Source organism: Echiichthys vipera, assembly GCF_963691815.1.
Source record: "Echiichthys vipera genome assembly, chromosome: 16".
Taxonomy (NCBI): domain Eukaryota; kingdom Metazoa; phylum Chordata; class Actinopteri; order Perciformes; family Trachinidae; genus Echiichthys; species Echiichthys vipera.
In genome coordinates, this window is record NC_139841.1 from 20,303,569 (window position 1) to 20,323,990 (window position 20,422).

A 20,422-nucleotide genomic window follows, 5' to 3' on the forward strand; every position below is an offset into this window, starting at 1 on the left:
CCAATGCAACAGTCTTTTGTTAAGAATAAGTTGGTTATTATTTCTGTGCAAAAATTTAAAACACAGGAATGATACTTACACCTGAGATTCAGACAGAGCAATATTTAAATGTTGTCAGGCTAAAATCATTAACGTTGTAAATGCAAGGTGAATGAGTTCTGCCTCTGCAGACAAAAACAAAGAACGCATTTGATGGCACCCTGCCAAAATGGCGAATACCATGATATCACGGGCAGGGCGACATGGAATATTACATCCCTAGCTCAGATTTCAGCACCAACCAATTGTAAGAGCAAAACCGTTGGCACACACAGGCCAGTGAGGTGAAAGAGAGAGAAAGAGAGTGCGAGAGAGAGAGAGCTGCTGGCCGCGGTAAGCTACTGAATTGCAAATTAGGGCTGGGTATTGTTAAGAATCTCACGATTCGATTCGATTTCGATTTGTTGGGTCACGATTTGATTCGATATTGCTTGGTAGCCCTCGAAACACTGGACATACGGTACGGCAAAGGTCGTAAAGCAGTTCCCATCATGGCAGCGGCCCACAACCGTTTTACAATTAAGAAAGAAGAAAATTCGCAGTTATATATCAGCGACAAAATTGCATATGAATCATAAAAGAAGGAGGAAATGAATACAAGAATATGAATAACGGGAAGAGTTCAAAAATGTCATCAGCAGGCAGTGTGTTGTGCTAACATTAGTACTAGCCTCAAGTCACCAGCATTAGGCCATGGAGGAGTCAAAGGAGGAGTGTTCACTGAGGAACCTCTCAGCTTCACCAGGAGTACGAAAAAATGTTTGTCTTACCAGCATGGGTAACTCTCAATGTGCAGGGAAAGATCAGGGCATATTTGATATTCCGGTCACAGAGCTTTTTCTTCACTGCATCGAACTCTCGACGTCTCTGGACCAGACCAGCAGAGAAGTCCGGGTATATGTAGACTCAAGCTCCTTTGTACTGAATGGGTCCCGTCTTTTCCCTGGATAATTTCATAATCTTCAGCCTGTCTTGGAAGTAGTGAAACTTTACCTGGATCGGCCTGGGACCCTTGGCTCTGAAGCTGTCCTTGATACCAGTGCGATGACAGCGCTTGATCAGAGGAGGAATGGAGAAATTTGCTTCACCTAGACGCTGTGGATTTAAATGACTCATGAAGCGGATATTATCCATGGGCTATCGTCTGGATGACTTTTACAGAAATTGCCACATTAACTCCACTGCCTGGGAGCTAGGCTAACAGAACACGTTACATTGATACACAGGAGTGGGAGTCCCGTGTCTCCCACTCCTGTGTGTAGCGGAGACTACACCAACTCGGCGAGCCAAGTGCAGGCACTCCCGTGTCTCTAGCGGAGATTACACCGGCTCCGGGAGTGAAGTGCATGCAGCTAGCATTTATGATCTATGATTAAAACTGATATTCAACACAGTACCATGCCTAAAGATTATAAAACACCGACCCTCATGGCCTGAATCCTCCCGCTACTCCAGATTAGCATCTAGTGTATGTGCCATAGATAGCAGGCAAGTGATGGTTCATGTGCAGCTATTTAATTAGCATAACAAAGCTAACGGTAACACGGTGTGTTCCCAAACCGTCTGTTTGTAAAGTTGATCGAAGAGCAAACCATCTTGTCACCTATGGCTAACACCACCACACGAATGACCGTAGACGAGGTCGAGATGAGGCTAGCTGTCACTTAAGCACCCCTAATTATTCGTATACTTTAACTTTCAATAAAATAAAAACTAGCCTGTCACAAAATAATCCACCCTCCTAAGTGTTGTCATGGACATATGACCTAAACATATGGACTAGAATGTTTTTTTGGAAACAGGACTTTAATTATGCTGTGAAAAACGGCCTGTTTAACATGGGGGTCAATCAGAAACTGCTCTATTACTCTTACAGGCCACTCGGAGTACTGCAGTTTTTGGCACTTCCGTATTGGATCAACCAGGAAGTTGCTGTGTTGGGGGCTTGGGTCTACCGGAAGCGGTATTACAGGGACAGGACTTACCAGCCCTATAGGGCAGAGAATAAATGGTGCAAATGCAGTAAAAGAACGCACAAGTTCGAAAAACGATGCGATTTTACAGCTTTCGGAGCCTCGTTGGCGCAGTAGGCAGCGCGTCAGTCTCATAATCTGAAGGTCGTGAGTTCGAGCCTCACACGGGGCACATGTTTTGCTACATGTATGGTTTTGCCTGGAACACAATACCATTGTTTCAGTTGCAGCTGATAAACTCTGCAGGAATAGTTTGAGACTTGACTTAATTTCACTATGAAGACTTGCAACTTGATCATTGAAGGTTCAATTCAAGGATTAGAACCTTTGTTGCATGTCACAACCCCCCTTCTCTCTTATCTATTTCAGAACGGTCATCTTTCAAAGAAAAAACTAATTAAAAAACTCTAAAATGCAGAGATTTTTCCAATGTGTGGCTTTCTTATCTTTCTGTTAATAATAGAGTGATTAATATTCTATATAGAACCTTCTTGTTCATCCTCTGCTGCCACCAAGTGCACTCAGAGCTCAAAGTAAGTATTTAAATGTTTCTGATTCAGTTGCAAAAGATATGATATGAAGTCACATAAAATCTTTATTATTTGCTGTTTTTTTGGACTAGGTCATCCATCGCCCAAGCCATCACCTGTCTCCAGCTGTCTGCCTCCACAACTTCCTTCCTAGGACCACAGTGTCACTCAGTGGAACTGTACACAGCACAGAGGATCTGGATGAAGATTGAGCTGGAATCCCTGAGTCTCTGACCAGGCTCTACCCCATTGTAGCGTTCCCCCCCCTCAGCCTGCATTAATTGTTAGTAGGGCTGTCGAAGTTAACGTGAGTGGCAGGCAAGAATTCTACTACCGAACCACCATCATGTTGCAGGTGTCTTTGCATAGTACTTGTGTTAGCCGCGGTACTCACGGGGGGTAAAGTAACCCGCCGTCTAAACATGTCTGACAACATACGGCACTGCTTCGTAGAGCGAGATAAGAGGCGGTGTAACGACCGTCACTCGCTCATCTCACAGAACAGATACGTTCTATTTTATTAAGTGGATCGACTCAAACCTGAGTTTTTTCTGTTTATGTGTTTTAAACATATGAACTGTATCTACATTGACTGTAAGATCAGTCTTTGTGTCATCTGCTGCCTCACTTGCTGCACTGGGCAGAGAAATAAAGTCAGTATATCTGTTAAACACTGTTGATTTCTTCCCATAGAGCCGACATGAAAACTATTTTGGTTTAGTAAATTTCCGCTGCCGACAGACAGTCTCTGCCGTCACGTATGGAGGCTTCCGGTCTGTCAGGTTCAGACACCGAGCCTATAACTTGTAGCCTGATGTTAATGAAACTGCTGGAGCTCGCGTGTTACGTGTTTGTGTTACTGTGCTGACGGCACTATCTTCTTACAGTGCTTACATGTTGTTCCTGTCTTATCTGTCACTCTGTTGCTGTTTAGCCACTTACATATTGATATGGGGAGATATGAGAGATGAAAAATTCAGTGGCAAATTTTGTCGCAAAATGCAACTATTTGGTCGCAGTCTGGAGCCTTGGCTTTGATTGGTCGTAGTCAGACATTGTGCTATCCAATTGAGGGCAGTGGTATTTTGAAATGCATTGGGGCTGCATTGAGTTTGTAAGGTCTATTGCTCGTTGTCAGACCCTACGTCGGGATAAATGTGGGCCTGGAAATGGCTAGAAGTGCCCACCAGGGGGCAAAGTTAATTGATTTGCTTGAGATGGGTTTCCGGTGAAAACAATGTCCCCTCTGGCACAATCTCACAAATACCTCCATGGTGTCTAATGGAACAGTTTAATGATATGTTGCCAAAACTTATTATATTCATTACAATTGAAGCAACCAATCTGTGCACTTGCAAGATACAGCCATGGAAGCGCGGATGGCAATGGTTCTTTCAATATAAGGCTGACATGTTCGACATCTGCCACTAGATGGTACTGCTTTGCCACAGTGCTGTTAGTCATCCTGCAGTGCTTTGTTGTAAAATAATGATGTCAATGTCAATGAAGTCAACCGCAGTTTATATATGAGACTATTACTGGTTTAGGGAAATATGTGCGCTAATAATTAAGCTTAAGTATAAAAAATATTCCATTGTATTTACTCAAGTGAGAAAGCAAGGTACACCAAACTGTCCAAACCTGTATTTTTCAATTTCTGTATGTTTAAACCACGAGTATTATCTCTATTTAATGGGGTATAAGACTCTTGATTATCCAAGCAGGTGTCTGACAAACAAAATAAAACAAAACCAAAAGTGATTTTGAGCAAATTTCTTTCATAGGTTTTTTTTGGAGAAATTACTCTTATGTTCTTTTCAAGGTGAATGGTAACAGTACCGTTAAACATGCTGTGTAAAACTTAAGCTTTGTGGACTCTAGTATTAAAAGTTTACTGCATATACTTTTGATATGAGTGGCTCTGACTATGCAATGTCGATCTTGTCCCATACCAATCAACACACAAGCAGTCCACTCTATACTGATCTTAGACCCGCGCCGGCCCTTCCAGTGTTGCGAATAATTGTGGTCTGCCTTGTAGCATGGATACACAAGCTACAGACTCTAAATATATCCAACTGGTGTGTCTGAAGAGCTCAGGCATGAAGATCATTTACTTACACTGGAAATCTACACCTAACTCTATTACTTTCTCATCTATTGTGTGTGTGTGAGACTCTGTTCCTTTTACATTTACATTTTGGGCATTTATCTGATATTCTTATCTAGAGCAGAATTAAAACAGGCCTCACACATTGGCGTCTTTGTGACTGTTTCCCTCTTTCTTAAACATCTACAAATTAAGCATGAAAATGTCATTTTTTTACAGTGATAGAAAATTAACCACCAACAAGCAGAATTTGTGCTCCTGTGTAAGAGAAATAGAGGAATCTGAAAAGGTGGGCAGACAATACAAGAAAGACCTACAAGCAATCAGATATCTTTATCATATAAATCTTTAGAAATGCAGATCTGTCTAAGTGGGGACAAATCATTTGAGCACCAGTATTACATTTGGGTTTCAGCGCACATTCCTCTGTCACCTGTTTTCTTTTAGCAGCACATGTCACAGAGTGAGTGAAGATAAACCCAGCTGCTTTACGTATTCATTTCAGGCAGCACTTACCGTCCCCTTTTAACTCCAGCCAGCCTTCAACCCTAAGCTCTCAAATCACTAGGGGCTGATATGAAAATAAACAATTTGTAGTATAGAGGATGATGCCTGGGAGTGTTGGCATACTTAAGGACACGGCAAAGAAAAGGGACATTAAAAACTTATTGCAGCTCAACTGGGCAGGTAAATTTCTCAACATTTGTTATTCAGTGAGCCCACAAAGCAGCCACAGAGGTAGACTGTGACGCTGTTTTATCTTCCACCAGCAGCAATCTGTCTTTTACTCAAAGATGGTATTGTATTCAGCCTGCAGTGCCACGGAAAGCCCCTCTCCCTCCTCCTCTGCCCTGCACAATGACACAAGGGTCAGCCTGTCTTTCCTCCACTGTGTTTTTGATTCACTTCTCCTTTAGGAAAATGTTGTATAACCTTTGACCTCAAGCAGTGACCTTTTAAACCCACTGGCCCTGTCTACAGAGTCCCCTCAGCCAAAGGTTTAAGGTAACTGATTCTTCACCAGGGAGGTAGCTGACAACCACAGAGGATGCCTAGGTCATGTCCTATGTCATATTTATGGGAGTGTGTGGAGTTTGTATGAGTGAATTAAAAATAAAAGAGTGGAGAGTTTACATGTCCTCCCTGTGTCTCTTTGGGTTCTCACCAGGTGGATGTGAGTGTAAATCATTGTCTCTATGTACCCTGCAATAGACTGATGTCATGTCCAGGATGTACCCCGCCTCACGCCCGATGTCAGCTGGGATCGGCTCCCACGACCCCGATGGGGACAAGCGGTTGAAGGTGGATGGATGGATGGATTAGTAATCTCCACCCAGATTACCTGTAAAAAAGAAAATAAGTCCTGCATTTAGAATTTAGGACAGTAAAAGTTTAAGAGCAATATAGAGTTTGGCAGTTTTATATAATAATACATCGATCTTACCAGTAACTAGCTGTCAATAAATGCAGCGGAGTAGCATACAATTGCAATACTAAAGTAATACATCAAAATTATACCCAGCCATTAATTGAGTACATTTAATAACTTTCCTTCTCAGTAGGCCTAACATTAATTACTTTCTTTATTTTAGAAATTCCTCATCCACTCTTGAAGAAGCACTCAGATCTTTCTGCTGGGTTACTCTATAATAATACATCATGATTCATTTGTTGAATAGTTTTTGTTTCAATAAGCTACATCTGCAAAGTAGCAGTAAACAGTATAGTGGAAGTTTACCTTATAAATGTAGTGGAGTAGAGGTTTCAAATTAATTACGTAAGTATAATAAAAGTACCTCAAACACATACTTAAGTCCAGTACTTGAGTAACTTTCCACCACTGGAATTATTTATATATTATTAGTAGTAAATTTGACATAGGCCAACTTGTAATTGAGTATTTTTATTTACTGCTACTTTATAGGCCTATTTCTACTCCTGCACTGCCTTTATTTGATAATCAACTCATTTAAGATAGACCATTATTTCCCAGTTGTAAACCTAAACATTCAAAATGTGTCCCAGTTTACTTCCTGTTGCAGTGTATGTGAATGACATCACCAGACAGGAAGTTAACAAGGACCCAGACTGTTGCCTAGCAATGAAATTAGCATTGAAAAGGTCTAAGATGAAACTTTTATTAATTTATTCACAAGCTAGGCTACCCAACAGCACTATAGCATATCAAATAATGCACACCTTTACAAGCTGAACACATGATGCTTCATTAATTATATTAGAATACACATTGTGATGAAATGGGCCACAATTAGTTGTCCTACTTTTCATTTTGGCAAATGGGCTACAATTATATAAGCTAATACTTCTGTAATTTTACTTAAGTCAAATTTTGAATGCAGGACCTTTAACAACTTGAGAGTACTACTTCTTCCACCACCACCATCGCCGCCGCCACCTCCCCCAGCACCCTCCCCCCTCGTCTGTTGATATCACAGCCCGGAGAGGTTTGAATCCAGTCCCTGGCCGCAGCCGCCATGCTGAGCTAAGAGAGAGAGAGACCAACCAACCAAACTTTGTCACGCCGCTGCACCGACTCTCATCTCCGTACACACCGGGACAAGGAGGAAAACTTCCCCACGGTGAGTAGCACCATGTATTTTCACTTCGGTGCGCACACAGTGTAGTTCGAGCTATCTTACTAGCACCGGAGCTTTTTCCTGTTTCCCACTGCTCAGTTATTTCAGCCCGTACCCCGCTGCTCGTGTTCATGCGTGCTGTCGCGGACTTCAAGCTTCAGCTGCACTTGTTGCACTGTGACCGAAACCCCCACTGGGACACCGAGAGAAAGAAAACGAGGAAGAAGAAGCAGCTAACGTCGTTGTAATTCAAATTGTTGTAGTGTTTCTGCGTTTTGACAGCGAATTAAACTTTAAAAACAAGTCTTCCCCGCGACGTTTTTAAAGCCGAACTGCGGGAAAATAAGATGTTAGCCGGACGACTTGCCGAGTCCACGCAGTCGCTGTCACTGTCCATGAAACGCCAAATACCTCCTGATATATAATATAACGTGTCCAACCAGCCGTGCTCTGCTCACACACACACACACACACACACACACAAGGCTTTTTAAAAGATGAAACTCCCCTTTGCTCTTTCAAAATGCCATTCTGGCACCCTAGGGGTCATTCAGGGGTCTCTACCCTTGGCATGCGTATATCAAGGGTGCTCTTTCACCACCACAACAAAAGCCTTCTTATTGACAGCACTGCAGCGCATATCCACGTTACAGCAGTTTTATATGAGCATCGAACAAGTTTGTAACCCTCCATCTCGTGCCCGGACAGGAGGGCAGTCCGATGCAGCTGGGGCTCATCAGTGGATGATCATAAACCTTTCACCTGCATGCATGTCTGCTCTTCGTTGTTGTGGACCAGAGGGGAGTCATAAGAAGTTATGGAGCTGCTTTCTGTCTCACCTTTTGCCCTCTGGCCTGGCAAACTGAAGTCCTGTGTGGCTCTCCTGGCTCCATGAAGTATAATTCAAACTATACCATCATCACCACTACTGTGGTCCTTTTCTTGACCTTCTTCCACCCTAAAATGCAGACTGAAGGAGAGGCGGATGCCTTCACAAGTTCTCCGTTGTATTGCTTTGGGTTAGAGGTAAAACAATTGGTAAATTAGCTTTATTGACATTGGAGGATTTCAGCTTCTTAAATGTGAAGGTTTGCTGCTTTTCTTTGTCTTTATTCTAGTAAAATGAATATTTGGACTGTGTATCGGACAAAAAAGGCTATTTGTAGATGTCGCTTTTGCCTTTAAGGACATTGATATGGGTGGTTTTTAACAGTTTTTTGCTTGTTTTATGTAAGTTCAGCAATTTATCAAGAAGAAAATCTACCAATAAATGACTCTCGATAGTAATAGTTGCTGCCCTATTCCTGATGATAAACCAAAAATGATTTGGAAAACTGCAGTGTTTGTCTACCAGAAGCGCTTTATCATTTCATGTAAGAAATGCACGCGTGCTCCTCACTTAAGAGCAAAGAAACGTCCTTCACATTATATAGAGCCTTATGTTGCATAAGCACTGTGGAATTCTGCAGCATGCCAACTATTTCGTTTTCCCCTTAAATACAGCGGCTGTGTTTTCTAACTTGTTTTCGCTGCTTCGTTAGTGACATTAACCGTGTCTCGTCCCCCACTTCTTCGCTCACCGAAATGCACAAGCTATCACATCCCTTCCCTCGCGACGTCAATAAGTAATTCTTCTGCCTCATGGAGTTTGATTCCACAGGTCCCTGGCTGGGTCACATCAGGCAATGGGGGCAGCCGCCCGGACCTTGTCAATATCATGGGCTATCTGCTGGCGCTTCTGTGGCACCCGGGCAAGCTAGAATCATGTCAGCCAGAGCCTCGGGGAGGGCCCGTAGAACTAGCCAGAACAGGATATTGCTGTGTGATCATTCACCAGCAGCAGACAAATCATTAAACCCGTGGCTGTGTGCCGCTGAGAGGCTCAGGCATTTCTGTCTATCACACTGACTTTCCCCTCAGGTTAGAGGTTGTGTTTGCATTGTGAGGTTTTCATTGATGTTTGTAGGTTTTAAAATTGTCTTTGGAAAGAAAGGCAAAATATGGTAGATGTCTTATTTTGTGGATGCTAATCTTTCCTTTCTCTGCTGTGCATAATCTTAAAGATAACTATAGTCTTTTCTTTACTCCACTGTAGACTTTCCCTTACCTGCTTTTTCATGGGATGACATTTTTGCTCACATATTGTTTTCCCAGGACTTCCCATTTCATGAAAGCCGATTAATCTGTTTTAACACGTTTTATTCTTTTTTGTTTTTTAATTCTATAAGTGGAGAAACTGAACTGTCTTTGTCTTTTCCCCCACATTCATTGGAAGCACAGGATTCACATGTGCTAAATGAAATTACACAGAACGCTCTTGCTAGTTAGTGATAACCACACATAAGCACGCAAACTTGTCGGTAGTCCTTTTTTTTTTTTTTAATCGATAATCAATTTAAAATGGCCAGGAAATGGGAGCTGTGTGTCTGAATGAGATCTTTGTTTCAAACTTGAACTTTGTGCAGAAATGGCACTTGTTTTGGATGTCGGGGGTTATTTACTTGGATGCCTTCTTTGGGTTTCAGACCAAGTCCTGGCTGTCTGTCAAATCTCTCTTGTAGCATTGAAATTGGTTCTTACTGGAGCGCATCCAGTGTTGCATATAGGAGCTCACGTTAAGCAGACATAATGTGTGTTTGTGTGTTACCCTTCAGATCCAAATGCAATTATTCGACCAACTCAAAAGAGACTTTTAAGAGATGTCACGTTTCTTCGAATGCCTACAGTGAGTGACTGTCAGGTAATTGAATGAACTCTAAATGGATTTGAGGTTGACCGTTCATGAGCCTTCAGAGACTTTCTTCTCATCCCCTCTACTGGGTTTGGTTGTCAGCCAGTCTCCTCTTGTAGAAAAAGGCTAAAATACCTGTGAATGGTCTGGGCAGTAGCACTTCACCTCCTGCTGTGGAGGACACTGTAAAAGGTGCTATGCATTTGACAAGGACACACACGACTCCTTATTGTTCCCTCCTGCTCATTAGCAAGATAATAATCAGGAGTCTTCTGGCAGTAGAGAGGGCAAACAGCACTCACTTTAAAAACATGCTTTCTGCTTTTACTCAAAGGGTCACTGTCTTTTCCTAAACCTTAAAATAGTCAGTTTTGCCTAAATTCACAGCAGGACTCCCAGAGTGTTAAAAAGTGACACCAAGGAGTCCTGACCAAGCTAACGGTGATCAATACCATGTGAAAGATGATGCCCTTCTCTACCTACTAGTAGGTGTAGCAGGCACCTTCTAACCAATATCTACGAGGCTGATAACCACTGATAATACCCATTGAATGGAGTGATGGCATTGAATCAGGGGGAGAAGGAGCACATGACAACGGTAGTGTACTTTTCTTAAGGGCCTTTCAGGAAACAAGGTCTGCGATTTTGATGTATGTCTTGCAGCAACCTCATTGTTTTTGTCCTGAAGGCGTTAAAGGGGAGAGGCCCGGGGCCAGTCTGTGGTGCTCTGATGTTGAGGTGTGCTGTGCTGGCTCTATGAAACAGACATCTGGGGCAACCCCCACCTCCCTTTTGAAATGCGCACACACAAACACTAACCTCACATACCACACCCTAGTACCCCAACACCCTCAGGCTGGAATAATTTCCTATTCCTGTTCCCATCTGGCTTCATATCAGCAGCAGACAGTGGCATGTGTAGGCCCTTTATATGTGCACTTGTGTGTTACTGGCCATGCATAATGCATTGCTGCATTCCAGAGATGTCTCAGCAAAATTGTCTCATGATTGAATGGTGTTTTCAAATTGGCTCATTCAAAGACAAACACTAGACGTTAATCTCAGTTTCCTGTTTTTCTTCGTTTAGCGTGTCAGGTAACAATAAAGGTGAGGAACAGTCCACACCCCGCAAGGCTCAGTTGCTCTTTTCAGTGTTCAAGAGTAGTTCTAGTATTAGTATCAACGGTACACTCTTCTGCATGAAAACATCAATATTCCCAAGATGCTGCACCCAAAGCTATCAATGCTTTTGCTGAGAGTGCAGGAAGCTTACTGATGCATTGCTGCAGTCCTGTTGACAGCTCACTTGATGTTTTGAAAAGGTTTTCCCAGCGCTGTGTTGCTGAGAGCAGGGAGCTGGAAGGGAATTGAGAGGGGAGCTGGACTACATACAGTACATTCTGTTGCTGCGGAGGATATCGCTCTGTGGCACAGCTGAGTGGAGAAGGTGCACTCTGCCTTTGTGCAACTTTCAGTAGTGCTTGTTGATAGGTGGTAGTTCTACAGAGAGTACACGTTGCATGGCTGAAACTTAATTCTGTCAGCAGATTGGAATCGGTTTTCTTTTTCATCAGCTTGTTGCCGCTCATTGTTTGGTTTGTTTAGTGTTTGCATAGTGAGGAATAAGTCCTGACATCAAGGATCCATTGCCTGAGGCTGCAAACTGTCTGTACAATTAACTGTGCGTGTCTGTTGCCAGTTTATCGGGTACAGCTAGATCAAAATGCATGAAATAAACCATACCTTCTAGTTTTTAATTTTCAATTTGTGTTGTAATTGTGTTGGACCGCTTGGATTAGTTTTAGCTAGGAGTGTATTTCAACCAGAGCTAAACACAGTGTTGAGAGAGGGCAGCAGCTGGACCTGTAGTCCCCATTCACAAAAAAGTCCCCACAACAATAGACACAACCCCACAGATGCAGATACACACTACCCTAACCTCAGCCCCCTCCCCCCATCTTCCTTCCTCCTCACCCACCACCCCAAATTCCCCCTCCCCCTCCTCAGCAATTGTGTGCGCTGACGCTTTCCAGAGGCGCGATGACTGCGCTGTCGCTCTCCACTGGCGAGCAGCGTTTGACTGCTGTGACAGGGGAAAGGCAAACCTTGGCGTTTTTGTCATACACTCAGACAGAGACAATCTGCCACTGGACCTGCATTAAAGTGAAACAGTCCTCTTTCCACCCATTGCAGCCTCTTGTGCCCTTTTTTTTTGTGTTTATCGAGCAAGATAGAGAGAGACCAAAGGAGGCTGTGTGAGAGAGAAGGAGCATGACCGGGTAGCAGAGCAGGAGGAGGTGACAGACGTGCCGGAGGAGGTGACAGACGTGCCGGATGATCATATTCTATTTTCTTTTTCATCTGTCATGCAAACCATCGCTGACTCTTCCAGTAATAACAGTGTGACTGAGCCGGGTTGGAAGAGCCTCTCATTCAGTGTCCTTCTCTCTCCACCTGCAGGATCTTCCCTCTTAGATTATGGTAAGATTCACATCGCAAACAGCTTGTGCGTGAGTGTGTTGACTGCTGGCGTCTCACTGAATGTCAACACCTTTTTTCCTCTGCCATAGCAACCAGCTATGTTTTTATGCTCACTATTCGCAGTTGAGGCTCCAGTACAGCGCGTGCTATTTTTACCCAATTCGCATTTGGGGGGTAAATAATTCAGTGTTGTGGTGGATGGGGTGTTTTCGTGATGCAGTGAGTGTTACTCTGCTGTGCCTTTTTATTTTTTTTTATTTTTATTTTTTATTTTTTTTGAGGAAATACCCACACACTAGATGAGCTGTTTTTTTGCTTCACTTTTATGAGCTAAGATTTGAAAGAGAGAAGACGATACAAGAAGAGCCAATAAAAATGGTTTCATTTAGAGCAAAGCTGGGTAGACACTGTATGGATTTGGCCCAAAGTGGTCGCCCCTGACTGATCTTAGAATAGGGCTGAATGTCTGCCTGATTGGTTGTCGTTTGGCATGCAGTTGGAGGTTCACAACGCCTGATTAACAAGCCGATTGATTGCTGGCATGTTTACTGTCTTTAGGTTTGAGCACTTCCACGGTCTGATTTCCCTAGTGACTGCTTTGGGTCAGCTCCAAACTGTTTTAATATAACTGAAGTATTATTTGACATGTTGTGGCTAAAACTGTTAATACTGAGAGTCTGCTGCTATGAAATTGATCCTGAATTTAGACCATATTGTCTGCAAATTCCAGACATCTGCGGCTCCACATTTTTCTTTTTTTCTAATAGAATTGCACAAATTGCAGCCTGTCTCTCTTTTTGTCAACACTGAGGATGCAGCCATCTCGTTTTAATAAACTTTATTGCAATTGTCACTGTGATCCGCCAAGTCTCGGCACGGCAATGGATCCATACAGCATGAGCGTATTAGATTCTGGCTGTGCCGAAGGGCTGATCTTAAAATGTGTAGCGTGATCTAACGCAGCATAGAAAAAGAATAAAATCAAACGTTTTCTGTTGCCCAGTTTTAGATGTGAAAGTAGTTTGTCCTCCCCTTGATGGCTGTTGGGTTAGGGGTTAGTTCATATACAGTATCTCCCTCAAGAGGGGAAGGAGTGGCATTGCCTTCCCAGCTTGGACTTATACTGTTTTTCCTTTAAAAATGCCACAGGTTGTTCTCTTCAACTAAGCATTGAAACACATGGAAAGAAAGATGCTTGATTAATTGTGTTGTGGGCAGTTAGATCAAAGCGAACTAATCTTTTCAAGTGCTATCACGCCACTTCAAAGAGCAATGTTCTTCTGGCTCTGAGTACACTTCTATCCCAGCCATGCACTGGTAGAAATCATTCTTTCGGTTGTCATTCACGTGACTTTTTTTAAACCACTAGCTGCAGATTTCTTGCAGCAGTTTGACTGTATCCATCCAGGCACTGACTGTTTCGTTGGTTGTGTGAGAAGGCAAGAGTTTAATTTTGGGCTTTGGGTAAGGAACTCCCAGCTTTGCAGGAAAACCCTGCATACATCATCACAACGGCATGCATGTGTGACAATGGGACATTTTTCATATAATGCTCTCATACTTGAGTGGATTGCAATGTTGTGAAAAAGCATGGGCATATTTAAACAATTTAGTAATGTAAGGAAATGTCATTTGGAAACGGATTTCTTGTGCTGCTTGAGAGAAATGTGACATTTCACCCATAGCTTTCTGGTTGAGCCTTCTTTCTTTTTTTTCAATCAACAAATAAAAAAACCCACACCAGTTCATTTCATTCTCATTTTTCCGAAAGTTACTGCGAGGAGTCTTTCCTCTTATAAAAATGTTTCTGTAAACACAGTGGCTGAGAGACCCGAGGAAATGGAACTTAATTGATTACCGAAGATTACCTGGGTGTATACAGCTAATGGCTGTCTCTGCACTGAAGACAGACACGTGGGCAAACGTTCAGGGAGCTGCTGCCATTAGACAGGAAAATAAGAGAGCCAGACTGACAGGTTATTGGAGAGGTCTTGCAGACACAGTCCTTCGGAGTTCAGGGGTGATGCAGTGTGGAAAAGGAGAAAGGAAAGTAGAGAAAAGGAGGCACAGCAGCCTATTAGGCCAAGATCCCTTCACAGACAGACTGCTGCTGGCTGGCTCTAAGGATGGTGGCTGTCTGTCTGGGTTTGGGGCTGATAGGATTGGGTGGGGTTTACTCTCACTTCTATGTCTCCCTCCAGTTGTAGCTGACAGTGGTAAACCCATTAAGTCCTCAAATCAGTGTTGGACTATTAACTGAAATAGACATATTTCTGTGGTAAAAGATGTTTTAAAAGCTTTCCTCTCCTGACACAGGTATTATGTGTACTTGGCTGTCTGTGAATTGATATCCAACCTTTATTTGCCTATGGAACCTAAATCCAACTCTGGCAAGTCCCAATCTGTGTTATGCCAGTGTGTTAACACATAACCGGATCTAATCTATCAATCTAATGTGCTGCTATAGTAATCTCTTAAAGGCAGATAAGCTGAAGAGCTAATGCCACATTCTGGAGGTTGTTCATCAGCTAGCAGGATACAGGATGCACCTCGTCTCGTCCCCTCATTAAAATTAAAAAATCTGAATGCTGTCAGTGAACAGCTGCAGATTTATGTGCATTTCTAAATATGCCTCATTAGCAGAGGTGTTGTTACATCCTCCTGATAATTTGTATTATCTTTTTATTTTATTTTTTACCACTGATTATTTATGGATTATGAAAGCTTTGATGCTGGAGGAGGAACCAGCTGCACCGATCCAAAACTGTCATCGCTGCTCCTCAGTCACAAAATGCATTCTTCATCTTGTTTGGATTCATACTGTGTCTCCTCGCCACCCAGACGATTTCTTGGTGCACTCAATTTATGCTAGCTAGCTGGCTGGTCCGCTGCCTTGGTAACTACGGTAACGGTATTCCCCAGAAAGTTGAGAAGACAAGGCCTTGCTAGGCTAATTGTGAGCAAGTGAAGCGTGTCTGCAAAGTTAGCTGTGGTCCCAGCCTGGTCGACGGCCGGTTCAGGGGATTTCTTTAGCCGTCACAGATTTTCACAGACTTCAGAAACCATCACAGTAGAAGTCGTTTGCATGTTTTATAAAGTATTTGTCTCATCCAAGAGCATTGCATCATCTAGCTACTCGACCTACATAAATATACAATATAATACTGTACATATTAATGAAAAAATACATAAAATTGTAACTTAATCACCATTAAAAACACTAACATCATATGAGTTAATACTAATTATCAGTATTTATCAACCTGCTTTACATATTTCAGTGTTGGAGTCTTTGTAAACTGTAATAACTCAACGACATGTCGATTGACAGAAGATTAATCTCCAACTATTTTAATAATTCATTGTTTTATTCATCTTTCAGGATAAAATGGCAACCACTGCCTGATTCTTGCTTCTAAGATGAAAGGAATTTGATGTTGATTCTTTGTCATTTGGGTTTTAGACTGTTGGTTGACTCAAACAAGTTGCTGGAAAACATCTCCTTGAGCTGTGACAGGCATTTTTCTCCTTGCAGATAACAACTTGCGTACAGGCCAGTACCGATCCGATATCAGTGCCTTAAAACTAAAGCTATGAATACTGTTCACATTGCTGTTTTACTGGTGGGACTTCCCAGGGTGAAGTAGGATCAAATAAATCAATTATTCTTCTCTTAGTTACTAGAGGCAGCACAGTGCAGTCTGCTGTGTAGGCTAGTGTTTTTAAAGTGGCGAAGAAGAATTCATTTGGAATGGCTGTTTTATCCGGGTGAACATTTAAAGTAGATTTCTTTGGGGGTGTAATAAATTACGTGATATCGGAACGCTGCATAGACTTGCTGATACCCCCATTTTAGCCCGTATCGGAGGCATTTTCCGATATCGGTGTCGCATCAACTCTAGTTACTTGCAGCTTTGCATTGTAACTAAAAAGTGAAGTCATTTTCCATGAGATATTCATCGATATCATCTACCTATTATGAATGTGAATGAATGATTTACTCTTGTATTGCTTTTCCCCTCTCTTATAGACTGGAGTGGCGACATTTGCCTCGGGCCTCTCCCCCAACCATTTCCAACAGTGTGAAGAAAAGTGAAAAGGCGTTTTAATGAATCAGTATTCGCTAGCCGACGCCATGACCGACAAGTAAGTGGTTTGTCATTTTTTTCAAAAGTGCATTTGTGTTGTATTTGCGTAGAGATCCCAACTGTACTCTGTAGCCCTTTTGTGTAGTGTGAGGTAAGAAGATGATGTTGTGTCATGTGATTACACTTCTCTCTCGCTCTGCGCAAGATCGTCTCTTGGAAGTGGTTGTGTGAATGTTTTCAGGACAGAAGTGGAGGAGTATCTGGGGTTCTGGTAGCACACAGAGAAGTGTGTTGTGTTGGGGGGGTTGGTATAACGACAGCCTGTTTTGCCCCTGAAGACGCATGACATTTGCATCAGGGCTGATTTGCATTCTTGTTCACTGTGCTGGTATGTTGCTGCTTTTTATTTCCCTGACAAAACAGTCATTTAAAGGGTTTTGAGCCTTCGCCGTACTACTTCTTCCTTTGCTCCTTGTCTGTATTCTCTACCTTCTTTTTCTTTTCGGTGGTTCCTTCTTCCCCCTTTTAATTTTGGGCCCGCTCTCTGTGTTCCCTATCTCTTTTCTCTTTTTGTTTCTTTTGTCAACTTTGCCTTTGTCTCTCCGTTCGGTGTTTGACGGATTTGATCTATTTAGAGGACGGAGAATTCGGGTGCAGTAAGCAAAATAATCTGCTGTCAGCGTTCATAATAAGCAGAATAAGTGGTGCAGACCAGTCAGCTGAAAGGGATAGGCGCAAACACACGGGCAAGGCCAACAAGGCTAGGCCTATTATGTGCTTGAGTTACAGAAAATGAAAGGGCCAGTAAAAAAAAAAAAAAGAAAGTTTGGTCAGGAACAGAACAGAAGAAACAGGTTGTTTTCAGATACTTTGATGAACCGTGGTGATAATATATGCTTGTGAAGAACTCATTGAACAGGCGCAGGAGGTCTATACAGTTTCCAAGGTACTGTTGGTAGATGAAATGATGTTGATGTAAATCAGCTTTTGTATGCACAGTCTTCAGCCTCTCTCTCTACGTATTACCACAACCAAGAGGGTTAGGTTTTTGGTTCAATGCGTTTGTGAGCAGGATTCCGGAAAAACTACTGGCCCAATTTGTATGAAACTTGGTGGAAGGGTGTTGCATGGTTCAAGGAAGAACCCATTACATTTGGAGGCAGAGGGCTTGGCATTGGCGGAGGTCCTGCGCTCTCTGAATGCCCTTCTAGTTACTAATGCAACTGTTTACCCTTCAGAGAGAGAGAAGGGGGGGGGGGGGTGTATGGTGAGTCACTCGCTTCTATGAAATGGGCCTCAGGGTAGCACTTGTGGCTAACACCAGCACAGTATAATGTCAGTATAAAATATTGTGCATCTCAATTGGTCAGTAGAATAATGCTATATTTGCCCAGAGGGGAATTTCTCTTGCAAATTAGAAGGATGCATTGCAATTTTTTTACAGAAGCAGACGCTTCGGCCTGGATGATTTTTTAAGTGTTTTGGATGCAACATAAAAGGCAAACAAGACTTGAACTCTGTATTTTAAAAACAAGTTGCATCAGTATTTTTAAAATGGCTCTTTGGGACCAAATCAAAGCAAAGTGAGGTGAAGGTTGGGAGTTTCTAAGTAAGTGATGATGTTGTTGACAAGCTGTCCCATTGGATGAAAGGTATCCGAGCAACCAAAAAGGGGCGAAAAGGGGGTGGGGGTGGCAGTTTATTGTGCACTAGATGCTTGTCCATGTTGTAGGATGATTGTTCGTCGGGGAAGAATGATAAATGTAACGCCAAAAGGAAGTGAGGGGAAAAGTTGGAGGACTACCCCCAACGGTGACGGCGAACAAAGCCTCCCGCAACATGGGACTACTTAAGATTCATACAAAGGCAGAAGAAGACAGCTACTTATTTTCTCTCTAACACACACACACACACACACACACACACACACACACACACACACACACACACACACACACACACACACACACACACACACACACACACACACACACACACACACACACACACACACACACACACACACACACACACACAAATGCCTCCCTTTTTTTTACTCTAACTCACTCATGAGCAAACATTTACACATAGAGGGATATCAGTGGACATTCCTGTAGATATGTGCATTCCAGTTGGTATTCCCAGAGACACACTAGCCCGCAGACACACAGAACAAGCAGTACTACTTAACATTCACAATTTTCTGACATTTTCTAACAAAGTGCAAATGAACCCTGAAGTGCACAAGCTTCGTATTTGCTGAGTTAAGGAGTTTTGCTTCTGTGTTTTCCTTGCAGATGTTTTTCCTTTTTGATTCAGGAGCAAAAATGAACATATTTCTATTGCCGGATTTTAAGTTCAGCCTCCTATTGTACCAGGATGCTCTGGGATGAGGAAAGTTTCCAAAGCCAGATTTGCTCTGTAGTGCTTGTAGACAGGGATTCTTTCTGTTGAAATTCAAGCCTGCGTTAATCCTGTGTGTGCGTGTGTGTGCGTGTGTGTGCGTGTGTGTGTGTGTGTGTGTGTGTGTGTGTGTAAAAGTACAGAGTCCATGCAACCTCCATCCATGCAGGATTTAAATGAACTGGAATTTCACCCAGTTTTGTGTGTGTGTGTTTTTGTTTTTTTTTGCTTCTTTCTAAACAATTCACACCAGGGTACACTGTATTGCGTCATGTATGAAAATAGGACAGAATGACAATGCCCCAAATGCCCAGCCAGAATGTAATGATATGAAAATATGTCACTTTACAAATAAAAGAACACGTTACAAAAAACACATTTCTAAATGTAAGCTCTGGATTGTACATCAAACTGGTTGCCCCAAGCAAGATGAAAAAATGTGGTGTTCTTTAAGCCCTCAAACCATACTCTTGTTTCTTTATGCAACGGCTCCATTCTTGTTTTCCATAAGGAGAATCCTCCTCCTACTCATTTTTCCTCGTTCTTCTCTTTGTCCTCTCTCTTCATCCACTGTATGAATTTACACGCTCGAATATCCTCTCTCATAGCAAACCCTGTTTTCTCTCTCTTCCTCTGTCCCTCTCGTTTTCCTTCCCTCCCCCACCTGTGGTGATGCACACTGACAACCCTTTTAGAGACTTGGGATGTTGTTTATAGATGGACCGTAAGGGTGGTTGCACAGATGCGTGGATGTGTGTGCTGGTGGGCTTCTACAGGAATGACCACACTGTCATAGAGATGAGAGGCCTTTCCCAGTCTTCTGTATATCCGTTGCTTTGTGTATCTCTGTCTGTTAAGGCCCCACATGTTTGTGTATTCATGCCAGTCTCAGGGGAGCAAGGATCCAAAACCACCATCAGAAGCTGGTTAAGAGCTTTCTAACTGTCACTTACACAAAGCTGCAACATGTTTTCTAGTGCCAGGTCAGAAGTTGCACCCCAGAGAGTAAAGACATTCGAAGACTGATTACATATAATACATGAAGTACTGATAAGATAAATTAAGTACGGTAGTGTTGGTCATAAAATACAGACAAAAGCCCAAGCTGGCAGCTTATATCAGCTTTGGGGTAAATCAGGTGTCACAGTGGAGCGAGCTCAATAGCCCATCGTGTCAGTATGTTTACCATAGGCTGGGTTTCTGAAGAAGGGCCTATTAATAAATATGTTCTAGCTTGAAGAGTCTTCAAAAGGCCAACATTGCCCGGTCCTCATTCAAGTCCACTCATCAATTTAAAAAAGACCTAGAACTGTGACAGCTCCACTTCCTCTCTGTGCCCTCTCCAGACTGCTGTGTCACCAAGGGCATGGTTTTAGGGGAAGGGGGGGCAGGGCCCAGCCGGGCTCGACAACCACTCAGGACGTCCTGAATTGAGACATGTGAGGGTGTGGTGTCACTGGTGTCATTGGG

The 20,422-nt window shown here is 42.8% G+C and overlaps 1 protein-coding gene across 3 annotated transcripts in view; it reads left to right on the forward strand.

The window, feature by feature from the left end:
* Nucleotides 1-7,118: 7,118 nt before the first annotated feature.
* Nucleotides 7,119-20,422, forward strand: part of sema4d (sema domain, immunoglobulin domain (Ig), transmembrane domain (TM) and short cytoplasmic domain, (semaphorin) 4D) — a gene marked incomplete at its 3' end in the record, with an annotated part of 41,862 nt that continues 28,558 nt past the window's right edge. For all 3 annotated transcript variants that reach the window (XM_083929305.1, XM_083929306.1, XM_083929304.1), the window contains exons 1-2: nt 7,119-7,252; nt 16,492-16,607. The remainder of the gene's footprint in view (nt 7,253-16,491; nt 16,608-20,422) is intronic.